This window comes from Narcine bancroftii, chromosome 9, assembly GCF_036971445.1.
Source record: "Narcine bancroftii isolate sNarBan1 chromosome 9, sNarBan1.hap1, whole genome shotgun sequence".
Classification (NCBI taxonomy): domain Eukaryota; kingdom Metazoa; phylum Chordata; class Chondrichthyes; order Torpediniformes; family Narcinidae; genus Narcine; species Narcine bancroftii.
This window is the reverse complement of record NC_091477.1, coordinates 72,331,137-72,345,532: the sequence shown is the minus strand read 5'-3', so window position 1 is coordinate 72,345,532 and position 14,396 is coordinate 72,331,137.

Sequence of the window (14,396 nt, the reverse complement as noted above, 5' to 3'; positions counted from 1 at the left end):
ATGGTTTTCAGAAACTGCAGAAGGATTTGGACTGCTTCGAAGAGTGGGCTGAAAGATGGCAGATGGAGTTTAATGTAGATAAGTGTGAAGTGCTTCATTATGGGAAGAATAATCAAAACAGGACGTATGCAGTGAAGGGGAGGGCATTGAGGAATGCAGAAGAACAGAGAGATCTTGGAATAATGGTTCAACGTTCTTTGAAAGTGGAATCTCATGTGGATAGAGTGGTAAAGAAGGCTTTTGGTATGCTGGCCTTTATAAATCAAAGCATAGAATATAGGAGTTGGGAAGCGATGTTGAGACTTTTCAAGGCATTGGTGAGGCCAAATTTGGAATACTGTGTGCAGTTCTGGTCCCCAAATTATAGGAAGGATATCAATAAGGTAGAGAGGGTGCAGAAAACATTTACTAAAATGTTGCCTGGATTGCAGTATCTAGAATACAAAGAAAGATTGAGTAGACTGGGTCTTTACTCATTGGAGTGTAGAAGGTTGAGGGGGAATTTGATAGAGGTATTTAAAATTATGTGGTTGATTGATAGAGTAGATGTGAATAGGTTCTTCTCCTTGAGGGTAGGTGAGATTGGAATTAGGGGTCATGAGTTAAGGGTTAAGGGGCAAAAAATTTAGAAGTAACATGAGAGGGAGCTTCTTCACTCAGAGTGTGGTGGTTGAGTGGAATGACCCTTCCGGAAGAGGTGGTCACAGCAAGGTCAATTTTGTCATTTAAGAAAAAGTTGGATAGGTGCATGGATGTGAGGGGATTGGAGGGTTATGGGCAGGGTACAGGTAAGTGGGACTAGAGGAGATCACTTAAATCGATATGGACTAGAGGGGCCAAGATGGCCTGTTTCCATACTGTAATTGTTATATGGTTATATGGTTATAATTCAAACCAAAAGGGTCTCACTTTTGCACAGGTCCATGTGGAGTATAAAAGTACCTATTTCTAACCCACACCTGAAGTACATTTCCAAAATCCTAGGTTTTCTTTTATGTAATTTTTGTGGTGTGAGGTATAATTGGTTTAAGAAATTATATTGTATCGATCTTAGTCTAGCGTTGATCACCGACGTTACACTTTGCTTACATAAATCTGACCAACACGCGTCTTGTATCACTTGTTGTGTTCCTATGTTTAAGCAGGGCAATAAGAAACAAACCACATAGTGTAGGCCAATGAGCCTTACATCAATGGTAGGGAAATTATTGGAGAAGATTCTTTAGGATAAGATATACCAAGTAAGCCTTGGAGGCTGAGGGATAACATTATACTATATAAAATTGTAAGAGGTATAGATAAGTAGAGAGTCAGAATTTTTCCCAGGGTGGAAATGTTAACAGATTCAGCATTTTCTGTTTTTATTCCTCTACAACCCACACCTGAATTTCGCCCCTTTCTCACTTGCGTCCCACTAAATTGGCCATTCAGTGTCCTGGGATAGGAATGGGAGTTTGGCGTTTCAGATTTGACCACTCCTAAATGGGACACTGAACGCTTTCACACTTGCAAGGAGCCATCTCTTGGGTTAGGACTGTTCTACCTTCTACCAGTGACATCATGACGCATTGAGTGACGGTGGACCTGTCCTAAATCCTGATCAATGTATTATAATCTTATATTTGAACAAAATTAATCATGCCTCATTATAACATAATTAAGCTTTATGTACAGCACAGGATGAGCTCTTCAGCCCCTGTTGTTGTGGTGCTGACCTATATAAACCTTTATAAGAGATCGTGGGAAAGTGCCAGCAATAAATAGCAATAGTGGACAATTTTTATACAGGGTGGGAAAGTTGGCAGCACTATAGCACTCAATTTATATAGCGTGGCAGTTTGTAGCGCTATGGAGCACAATTTATATAGCGTGGCAGTTTGTAGCGCTATGGAGCACAATTTATGTAGCGTGGCAGTTTGTAGCGCTATGGAGCACAATTTATATAGCGTGGGAAAGTTGGTAGCACTATCACATACAATTTATAAATAGTGATGGCAGACCTGCCCTGCCAGAATTCCATGCAGCAGAGAACGGGCTGTATGTGGCTGAATGCATGAAGCATTCATAGAGGGGTTTCTCTGCTGCATGTCATTCTGGTAAGTCAGGTCCACCACTGCTTTTATCCTATGGTCTTTATAAATTGTGCGCTATAGAGCAATCAATTTCCCCAGGCTGTTTAAAATTCCTTTCACACTAGACATTTTAAAGGCCAATTGGCAGTTAATTCCTGGGATCACTTGCAAGTGTGAAAGGGGCTTTTGATGCCCATAGACCAAACCCTGGACAAACGCTACAGCCTGCAGGTTAGGCAGTATTTGTGGAGAAAGAAACAAAGGTAACATTTCACGTTGATGGCTTTTCATCAGGACTGGGGAAAGTTGAAATCAAATATGTTCTAAGTTGAGGAGAAGGTGGGGACATCAAGGGATATACATGCGATAAGGTAGAGAGGGAAAGAATAATTAAATCTGTTCTAGAGAAATACAAGAACTGTAGATGCTGAAAGCTTGAGAAAACGATGAAAAGCTGGAGGGACTCAGTGGGTCAGGCACTGTCCATGGAGAGAAATGATCAGTCAACAGTTCAGGTTGGGACCCTTTATCTTGTTGGCACCTAACTGTGGACAATACTGACCCATTAAAACATGTTCTTGTGAGTATCGAGCCATGGTGTGGGTAATTTTAATGTCTTTTCAGTCCCTTGCTCAAGCCATGAAGTAATCTAACAAGTGCCTGCTGTTGTACTGGGATGTTGACATAATGTTTTGTGTTTGCCCCTCTAACAAAACAAGATGAAATTGTGCTCTGAGCAGTTTGTAAAGAGGAAGGTCTTGTTAATATTCCCTTCCCTTCCTTGCCAATTGTGCCTTGAGCATCCTTTCCCACCCTGCCATTGATGTCACTCAGGAGGATCAATTTGTCCCCTTGTTTGAGATGAAGGCCTGGGGATTTTCAAACTTGGATCAGCACTCCCTGGTCTCAAGTGGCTTCAGAGTGGGGACATATGCACTGATGGGCTACTTTAGAATGAATCAGAGTGAGATAAGGCCTTCACACATTTTGCAAGAGCCTCTGAGATAGCAGATGGTAAAGCTCACTCAATGAAGATGCTATTCCTCTTCTCATTTCTTTCTCCACTTCTAATACCTTGATTTTCTGCCTATTGAATCTCACTCAGAGCAGCAATCCAAATTTCAAACTTTATGGTTTCTCAGGCTGATAGCAAAGTGGCAATCAGGTTTTGCATTGTTGGGACTCTCCCTGAAGTTGACATTATGGATTCTGAGCTTCAAAGAACATAGAACATAGAAGATAGGAGCAGGAGTAGGTCATTCGACCCTTCGAGCCTGCTCCGCCATTCAAGGAGATCATGGCTGATCTTAAAATTCAGTACCCTGTCCCCGCCTTCTCTCCGTAACCTTTAATACCCTTATACTGAAGAAATATATCTAATTCCCTCTTAAATATATTTGCCTCTGTGGCAATGAATTCCACAGATTCACCACCCTCTGGGTAAAGAAATTCCTCCTCATCTCGGTCCTAAATGGTTTGCCTATTATCCTCAAACCATGGCCCCAAGTTCTGGATTTTCCCATCATTGGAAACATCCCATCTGCATCCATTCTGTCCAGTCCTGCCAGAATTTTATATCTCTCTATGAGATCCCCTCTCAATCTTCTAAACTCCAGGGAGTACAATCCCAATTTGCGCAATCTTTCCTCATAAGTCATTCCTGCCATTCCAGGTATCAGCCTGGTGAATCGCCTCTGCACTCCCTCCATTGCAAGAACATCCTTCCTTAGATAAGGTGACCAAAACTGCACACAATACTCCAGGTGTGGTCTCACCAAGGCTCTGTACAGCTGCAGTAAGGTATCCTTGTTCCTATACTCAAACCCTCTTGATATGAAGGCCAACATACCATTTACCTTTTTAACAGCCTGCTGTACCTGCATGCTCGCCTTCAGAGACTGATGTACAAGTACCCCTAGGTCTCTCTGCACTTCCCCATCTCTCAATCTATTGCCATTCAAATAGTTATCTGCCCTCCGGTTTGTATTACCAAAGTGGATAACCTCACATTTATCCACATTGTAGTGCATTTGCCATGTATCTGCCCAGTCCCCCAATTTATCCAAATCACACTGAAGCTTCCTGACCCCCTCTTCCGTGCACACAACCCCTCCTAGCTTAGTGTCATCTGCAAATTTGGAGATATTACATCCAATCCCCTCATCCAGATCATTAATGTAAATTGTGAACAGCTGGGGTCCCAGTACAGATCCCTGTGGTACCCCACTGGTCACCACCTGCCACTCAGAAAATGAGCCATTTATCCCAACTCTCTGTCTTCTACCTGCCAGCCAGTTCTCAATCCACATCAATACTTTGCCCCCAATACCATGAGCCTTGATTTTGGAAGCCAGTCGTTTATGCGGGACCTTATCAAAGGCCTTTTGGAAGTCCAGGTACACCACATCCACTGGCTCTTCCCCATCTATTTTACCTGTCACCATCTCAAAGAATTCCAATAGATTTGTCAAGCACGACTAACCTTTTGTAAATCCATGTTGACTCCGTCTGATCCCTTCTCTGCTAGTCATATGCTCCGCTATTACATCCTTAATAATGGATTCCATCATTTTGCCCACTACTGATGTAAGGCTCACCGGCCGATAATTCCCCGCTTTTTCTCTACCCTCCTTTTTAAATAGTGGAGTAACATTAGCTACCCTCCAATCCATGGGTACTGATCCTGAGTCTATCGAGTTGTGGAAAATAATTCTTAAAGCATCTGTTATCTGAATGGCCACTTCCTTGAGTACCCTAGGATGTAGATTATCAGGCCCTTGGGATTTATCAGCCTTCAATCCCATCAATTTCCCCAAGACCATGTCCTTAGAGATACTGATTTCTTTCAGTTCCTCCCTTGCATTAGTCTCTATGTTTCCCAACATCCTTGGGAGGTTATTTGTATCCTCTCTTGTAAAAACAGAACTAAAGTAAGAATTTAATTGGTCTGCCATTTCCTTATTCCCCATTATATATTCCCCTGATTCCGACTGCAAAGGACCTACTCTGGATTTCACCAATCTTTTCCTCTTGACATATTTATAAAAGCTTTTGCAGTCGGTTTTTATATTTGCCGCAAGCTTACTTTCGTAATTTATTTTTGCTCTCTTGATTAATCCCTTTGTCCTCCTTTGCTGCATCTTGAACTGCTCCCAGTCTTCGGTTGCGGTACTTTTTTTGGCCAATTGATATGCTCTCTCTTTGGACCTTATGCTGTCTCTAATTTCCCTTGTTATCCACGGTTGAGTCACCTTTTTTGGTTTATTTTTATGCCAAACCGGTATAAACGATTTTTGCAATTTCTCTATTAGATCTGTGAATGCTTTCCATTGTCTATCCACAGTCAACTCCCCCATAAACACCACTCAATCAATCTTACTCAACTCCCGTCTCATACCATCATAATTCCCTTTATTTAAATTCAGGACCTTAGTCTCGATTTTAATTTCATCACTCTCCATGTCGAGTGGAATTCGATCATATTGTTATCACTCCTACCCAAAGGGCCTCTTACAACAAGATTGTTGATTAGCCCCTTATCATTGCATAATACCCAATCTAAAATGGCCTGCTCCCGAGTTGGTTCCTCGACATATTGGTCTAGATAGCCGTCCCGTAAACCTTCAAGGAATTCCTCCTCCTCTGTATTTTTACCAATTTGACTAGTCCAATCTATATGCAAATTAAAGTCTCCCATGATGACAGCGGTTCCCTTATTGCACGCTTTTCTAATTTCTCTTTTAATGCCTTTCTTCACCTCTACACTACTATTTGGAGGCCTATATACCACCCCCACTAACGTTTTCCGCCCTTTGCTATTCCTCAGTTCTACCCATATAGATATGGGTATATATTGTAGCATGGAAGTTGCTTGGGGTGGTTTCTTTAACTGTGAGGTAGCTCACAGAGCAGTGGCAAAATGGCCTCACCTGGTCTCCATTCCTATCCCTCAATACTAAAGCACACCCATGTTCCCTGTCCCCAGCTCCAGCAGCCCACCTGTCTTGCCGCTATGGGAACCCATAATCACTCAAACCCACCAAAGTAGGTGCTTTGCACAAATTCTGAGCTGGAAATGCACTGTTACCCACAGAGGCGAAAAGGAGAACCCAGGCTTCATCCTAAGGAACCCGAAGGTTCTCTGCATAACTCAAAAAGTGAAAGAAATAACGATTTACATGTATCTACCAACTTCCTCTAGATTAGGAGCATGGGGGACAAACTGGGAACTAATTAACAGATCCACCAAAGAGCTACCAAGGCCATAAGGACCTTTCCCTCTAAGTAGTATGACTCTTGCATGAATAACCCATGCGGCAGTTAGTTGGGGCAAGAGCTCATTTGTATTCCTAGGGGATAATGCCCTTGGAATAATCAGGAAAAGGAAATTATGTCATATCTTTTTTGAATTCAACACACAGTGGGGGATTGGATCCATTAAGTTCCATCAAAGTGCGGTGTCTTTCGAGTTATGATTGAGAGCTGCTACACATCATAAGTTGTTTGAAGAAACCAGTTTAAGTCAGTCAAGAATATAATCAAAATGCGAGCTTTGAAAATGAGCAACCAATCTACAACCACTGCTTTTCAGCGGAGTGGGTTTAGGTTAGAATTACACTGTGCTTGGTTGTGTTAGCCTCAAACCTGACCAGGACCATGAAAGCAATTAATTCTACTATTGTGTATACATGAATTGAGTATAGAAAAAGTTTCTGGTTAGTGTACAGGTCTGAGGTAAATCCCATAAGATGGCTAAAGCTCCATACCATACCTAAACCCACAGAAACCACAGGTACTTGTCTCTAAATCACAGTTCACTGAAACAGTAACTCTTCCAGCTACTGTCTGAATCCTTTCATTGGCTTCTTTACTGTGGTTGCATGGTGGGAACTGGACTTTACATTAGTCTTGCCGGATGTAAGCAAAGGGCCTAATTCTTCCACCAAAATGACATAGCTCTTTCCTGGTTGTCAGTGTTGTGAAACTTCCTCTTTTGATTTGAATCATGTGGCTTTTAATGATCACATTGGCCCAAGGATCCAGATTTAAAAAGAGGTTATGGTTAGCTGCATGTTTTGTTTCTTTAGTATTTCACAGAGATCACTGTGATTCCACAAAGAAACTTTAAGGCAAAACACAATGAGCAGCATTAGAAGGAGAAAATGAATGGTCAACATTGAAGGCTGGAACCTTTCATCAGAATAGCATCTCTAAAGGTTACCCTATGTCGTGTCTTGCTAATTTTGGTTGTGAGAACTTAAATTCCACTCATACGAGCCAAAGCCACAGTTTTGCCTTTGTACCCTCCCCCCAACTCACCACAACCACATTGGAGACAAAGAGCCCTGGGCCCAAACCATTACCTTTGTTAGGAGAGGCTCGTCTGAGAAGGAGTGATCTATTGGTAAAGGGAGCTAAATAGGGCAACTTGCCAGTTTCAGGCATGCTCAGCCCCAGGATTGCATCATTTAGCCAGCTTTAACCCCACTGTTCACTTCCTGACTACATTAATAGTGGGATCATATCATCTCCATTTATAGAGTCATAGAGTTAAACAGCCTGGAAACTTGGGGTTATCCTTCACGTTATCTGCCAGAGTTACCTCCTGTCCCCTTTGTTACCTTCCTGATTTCCTTTTTTAGCTTGTCCCTCCACTCCCGAAACTCCTCCATGCTTACACTTGACCCCAGCTGCTTATACATGCCCCAAACCTTCTTATTGTCCTTGACTAGAGCCTGAATTTCCCTTGTCATCCGAGCTCTTCATGCTTGCATGCATTGCCCTTCACTCTGACAGGATCATTCATGTCTTGGACTCTTACTGCCATCTTAAAGCTGAACTGTGCCTCATAAAATGAAGAAGCTCTGTGGCTGGTGCAAGTGACGGCAAGCATTCTACAAGTGGACTGAGATGTGTTAAGAATGGGACAAAGCAAGGGAGACCATGCACTATCGCTGGAAGGTGGAAGCAGGCAAGTCCCTGGAAGGTGGGAGCCAGGTAAGCGAGGAGATCAATGTTAGGAGACACCCCCCTGAGGATTTAGTTGCAGTCATGTGACCTAGTGTGAGTGGGCAGAGATATTGAATAAACTTTGGAAAGTCATATCTGGCCAAGCAAAGCCCTCAACTGACATTCTTCAATGCATTGGACTCAAGGGGTCACATGATGCGAAGGGAGGAGTAAGACCTGTACCCGAGAGCTCCTGGACCAAGATGAAGGATAAACACCTAAAAATTTAATTTACAAGATATTAAGATAAAATGAAAGAATAGAGTTCCTACCAGAAGAAGGTGGGAAGAAAGAACTCTAATCAACAGAAACTGGTGTCCAGAACAGTGTCGAGGGTAAAGACAGCCCACCTCAACAACAGAAAGATGGAAAAATGCTAAGCGGATCCCTCCCTTCTTTACCCTCAATCTTTATGGTGTTCCTCAAGCCATGATTTTCCAAAGTGCCAATTCTTTGCCAGAGGCGTCCCCTTTCTGCCTCCCATGTGGCAACTTCTTTCTCCAATTTATTTATTCTATCCTCGTTATCTCCAGTCTTTCTTCTACTTTTGATTCCCTTTCTGACAGTCCAGTTAGGGCACTTTCCAATCTGTCCATTTTGTTATATAACTCCCCTGTTTTTTTTTACTTTAAGTCCCTGGCCATCCTCTCCTCCATTCTTTTCATGACCTAGAGAATATCTTGCAGTGAAGGCTCCATGCCCCCTCCCCCTCTTGCCCACACCAACTTGCTCTTACTGTGAGTCCTGGTTCTTCCCTGCCATTTTTCCCCAACGCCAACTCCAGCCACGTCACGTTCGTCTCCTTGTCACACTTTGCTCATTATCCTAGGGGGGAGGGGGAAATATAAACCCCCCCTCCCCGAAGCACGGATCCCACCACAGGCCCTTTGTCTCCTGGCGATCGGTCAGGGATCTCATCACCCCTCCTCCCCAGGTCAGCCTCACCTCCCACTGTCCTCCTGGGCGAGCTTTGGTTGCACTTGGCGGGTTGCGCCTCCACCAACAGGACCTCTCAGACTTCGGGCCTGGACTAGGTGTTGCCATCTTGGCCTCCACGAAGCGGGCCCGACCAGGGAAACTTAATGAGCCACCTGCCATACTCTATTGATGAGATCAGGATTGTGACAAAGAAATGCCAGGTCTGTGATGAGTGCAAGCCGTACTTCTACCGCCAGACAGGGCACAACTTATTAAAGTCACTCATTCCTTCAAATGACTCAGTGTTGACTTTAAAGGGTCCTTGCCCTCCTCTGAACTTCCTTAACATCATTGACAAATACTCCCATTTTTCATTTGCCACCTCCTGCTTGGACATGACCTCTGCTATAGTCATCAAGGCTCTGCACAGCCTCTTCACTCTATTTGGCTTCCCCAGTTACACCTACAGTGACTGGGGGCCTTCATTTATGATGGATGAGCTGCACCAGTACCTATTGGCCAGAGGCATTGCCATGAGCAAGACCACTAGTTATAACTCCTAGGGTAATGGTCAAGTGGAGAGGGACAATGCTACAGTCTGGAAGGCAGTCCTCCTGGCCTTGTGGTTCAAAGGCCTCCCAGCCTCCTGCTGGCAGGAGGTTCTCCTGGAATACCTCCACTCTACCATAAAGTCCTTGCTGTGCACCGCCATTAATTACACCACATAAACATATGTTTTCGTACCCCAGGAAATCTGTGTCAGGGAGCACACTTCCGACATGGCTGACATTCCCAGGACCTGTCCTACTACAGAAGCATGTGAGGAACCATAAGTCTGACCCATTGATCAAAAGGGTCCACCCCCCATGCCAACCCCCCAATATGCCTACATGGCATATCCAGCAGACACAAGGACTATTTCCATCAGGGACTTACTTGGCTCCCTCAGGGGCCCTGGAGACCACTGCTAATCACCCCACACCCTCCTCACCATTGAAAGCACATGATGCACCCTACATCTTGTATGCTGCCTCCGCCCCAAGGGAGGATTCACCAGGCACGGCACCAACCCACCAGCACAATACTGATGAATACGAACAGGCACCCGACACCGTCCAGGACTCTGCTGCTGCACCGCAGCCGCAACCGGTTCTACGACGGTCCCAATGAATGACAAGACTGCCTGATAGGCTGAACTTATGACTTTCAAATTGTAAACGTCTAACTTTGTAAGTTCCCTTTCACCCCGCGAAACTCTTTTTAAAAACAAGTGTGAACATGGTAAACCACTGTAATGTATAATTATCTGGTCAAGCATGCCTATTGGCCAGTTGTACCTGTGGCCCTTCCCCACAGGCTCCTGTATAAAGGTGGCTGTTTCTCAGCCCCCGCAACTCAGCGCAGAACAGTCGAACAGTAGGGATTTGCAACGTTCTCAAGTGAAGTAAAGCCTATTGGTTTCTCCACAATAGTCTCCTGAGAGTTTGATGGTTATCACGTAAGAGCACGATTATAGTGTGGATTATAGTGTGCCTTGCTGTCCTATCTTCCTTGTCTATCCATCAATTGGTGGGGTGGAGGGTCCATCCCATCCCAACCAGGAAAAGTCAAGAGAAGAAAACAGGCTGATTACCTGCCATCGTGTCGTGACAAACCCATAAAACCCTGATATATGTCTTACCTTTGTTTACATATCAATTGGCCAAGTACCAAATCCGAAGACTGGGAACAGTTCAAGATGCAGCAAAGGAGGACAAAGGGATTAATCAAGAGAGCAAAAATAAATTACGAAAGTAAGCTTGCGGCAAATATAAAAACCGACTGCAAAAGCTTTTATAGATATGTCAAGAGGAAAAGATTGGTGAAATCCAGAGTAGGTCCCTTGCAGTCAGAATCAGGGGAATATATAATGGGGAGTAAGGAAATGGCAGACCAATTAAATTCTTACTTTAGTTCTGTTTTCACAACAGAGGATACAAATAACCTCCCAAGGATGTTGGGAAACATAGAGACTAATGCAAGGGAGGAGCTGAAAGAAATCAGTATCTCTAAGGACATGGTCTTGGGGAAATTGAAGGGATTGAAGACCGATAAATCCCAAGGGCCTGATAATCTACATCCTAGAGTACTTAAAGAAGTGGACATTCAGATAGCAGATGCTTTAAGAATTATTTTCCAGAACTCGATAGACTCAGGATCAGTACCCATAGATTGGAGGGTAGCTAATGTTACCCCACTATTTAAAAAGGGGGGTAGAGAAAAAGCCAGTGAGCCTTACATCAGTAGTGGGCAAAATTATGGAATCCATTATTAAGGATGTAATAGCAGAGCTCCTGGACTAGCAGAGAAGGGATCGGACAGAGTCAACATGGATTTACAAAAGGTAAATCGTGCTTGACAAATCTATTGGAATTCTTTGAGATGGTGACAGGTAAAATAGATGGGGGAGAGCCAGTGGATGTGGTGTACCTGGATTTCCAAAAGGCCTTCGATAAGGTCCCACATAAACGACTGGCATGCAAAATCAAGGCTCACGGGATTGGGGCAAGGCATTGATGTGGATTGAGAACTGGCTGGCAGGTAGAAGACAGAGAGTTGGGATAAACGGCTCATTTTCTGAGTGGCAGGCAGTGACCAGTGGGGTGCCACAGGGATCTGTACTGGGACCCCAGCTGTTCACAATTTACATTAATGATCTAGATGAGGGGATTGGATGTAATATCTCCAAATTTGCTAGGAGGGGTTGTGTGCACTAAAGAGGGGGTCAGGAAGCTCCAGTGTGATTTGGATAAATTGGGGGACTGGGCAGATACATGGCAAATGCACTACAATGTGGATAAATGTGAGGTTATCCATTTTGGTAATACAAACCGGAGGGCAGATTACTATTTGAATGGCAATAGATTGGGAGATGGGGAAGTGCTGAGAGACCTAGGGGTTCTTGTGCACCAGTCACTGAAGGCGAGCATGCAGGTACAGCAGGCGGTTAAAAAGGCAAATGGTATGTTGACCTTCATATCAAGAGGGTTTGAGTATAGGAATAAGGATACCTTACTGCAGTTGTACAGAGCCTTGGTGAGACCACACCTGGAGTATTGTGTGCAGTTTTGGTCACCTTATCTGAGGAAGAATGTTCTTGCAATGGAGGGAGTGCAGAGGCGATTCACCAGGCTGATACCTGGAATGGCAGGAATAACTTATGAGGAAAGATTGCGCAATTTGGGATTGTACTCGCTGGAGTTTAGAAGATTGAGAGGGGATCTCATAGAGACATATAAAATTCTGGTAGGACTGGACAGAATGGATACGGAAGGGATGTTTCCAATGGTGGGGGAGTCCAGAACCCGGGGCCATGGTTAAAGGATAGTAGGCAAACCATTTAGAACCGAGATGAGGAGGAATTTCTTTACCCAGAGGTTGGTGAATCTGTGGAATTCATTGCCACAGAGAGCAGTAGAGGCAGGTTCATTGAATATATTTAAGAGGGAATTAGATATATTTCTTCAGTATAAGGGATTTAGGGGTTACGGAGAGAAGGCGGGGACAGGGTACTGAACTTTAAGATCAGCCATGATCTCATTGAATGGCAGAGCAGGCTCGAAGGACCGAATGACCTACTCCTGCTCCTATCTTCTATGTTGTGAGTGTCTTGACTGTTGTGTGTAACTGTGGTTAGTTCAGTGTTAAATGTTGAGGGTGGAAGGGGGTGGGGAGGGAGGGGAACGAAAAGAGCTTGAACTCTGCAGAAAACTTTGTATAAAACTGATAATTGTAGTTAGCGCTGATACTATTAATATTGACACTGATAATGTTGATAACTGAGTTTAAGTTTGGAAAATTATAAATAAAATATATTTTTTTAAATGTACTGGACTCCATTAATCCCCAGCAAACAGTCCCCATCAATGATCTGCATGTTTTATTTTGAAGCAACACGCTCTGTGGCAAACAGTTGCTGCTTTGTGTCCCATCACTTTTGACTCAGCTAAAGAAGAGATTGTCATTGGAACGCTGGGATTGCGTCACATCACATGGGGTCAGGCAGCGCATGTGGATAACAGCTAAAGTTGCCACCTAAAGTTTCCAGCATTTTCTAGTTTTAATTTCAGATTCCAGTATCATTTCCACAGTGTGACACACTCCTCCCTGTCACAACTCTTAAATAAATTGCTGAAGACTCACTGACATCCAAACCCCTTTCTCTTACAAGACAATGTGACTCTGAACCTGAGGAAGACACATTATCCTCCATTTCCCAGTTCCCTTATGGAATATAAAGCTACTTGCTATTGGGGCAACCTTGGGATTCAATCCATCAGAGATGATGGCTTCTACATAAAATAACCCCTCCTATCCTCTTAACTCCACACTCTCTTTTGAATTACAAGCTGCAAGTGATATCACTGAGCACCTCTTTCAGGGCGAAATTATACCACAGCTAGTGGAGCCACTGCCTCACAGCACCTGCAACCTGGGTTCAATCCCGACCACCAGTGTCATCTGCCTGCACACCTGTCCTTTGACTGCATGGGCCATCACCCTCTGATCTTTCAAACATTTATATGCCTGGCTTACAGCATCTGGATTACAGGGAGAGATTAAGGAGACTGGGACTTTATTCATTGGAACTGAGAGGGGACTTGATTGAGGTATTAAAAATTATGAAAGGAATAGATATAAAATTAAGATTATATGAATGAGGTAGATCAATTGGAGCAAGAAATAAAGGTATTAGAAAAAGATATTCAGAAGCAAAATTCCAAAGATAAGCGTAGGCAATTAATTAATTTTTAAAAACTTCAATATAATATATTACAAACTTATAGAATGGAAAAAAGTGATTACAAGAACTAAACGGAGGTAATTATGAATTGGGTGAATGAGCACAAAATCTATTTGCATGGTATTTGAAATCGGAACAGGTTTCAAGAATGATTAATGCAATTAAAAATGAATTGAATGCGATCAGTTACAAACCTCAAGAAATAACTGAAACATTTAAAAACTTTGATTCTAAGCTATATAGTTCAGTCCTTAAAAGATGATAATAAAATAGACAGATATTTATCTAGGATAAATTTACCTAGATTAAATATGGAGGAACAAATAAAATTGAGTGCACGTTTTACACAACTAGAGGTAAAAGAAGCAATAAGTTCATTACAAAGTAATAAACCTCCAGGGGAAGATAGTTTCCACCTGAACTTTATAAAGAATTTAAAGATGTATTGATACCTATTTTTATGGAAATGTTAGATCAAGCGTCAACGATTCTCACTCTTCCGGATTCATTTTCATAAGCAAGTTATTGTGATACCAAAAAAAAGAGATCCTTTAAAACCTTCATCGTATAGACCTATCTCATTATTAAATGCAGATTACAAAATCCTCACCAAA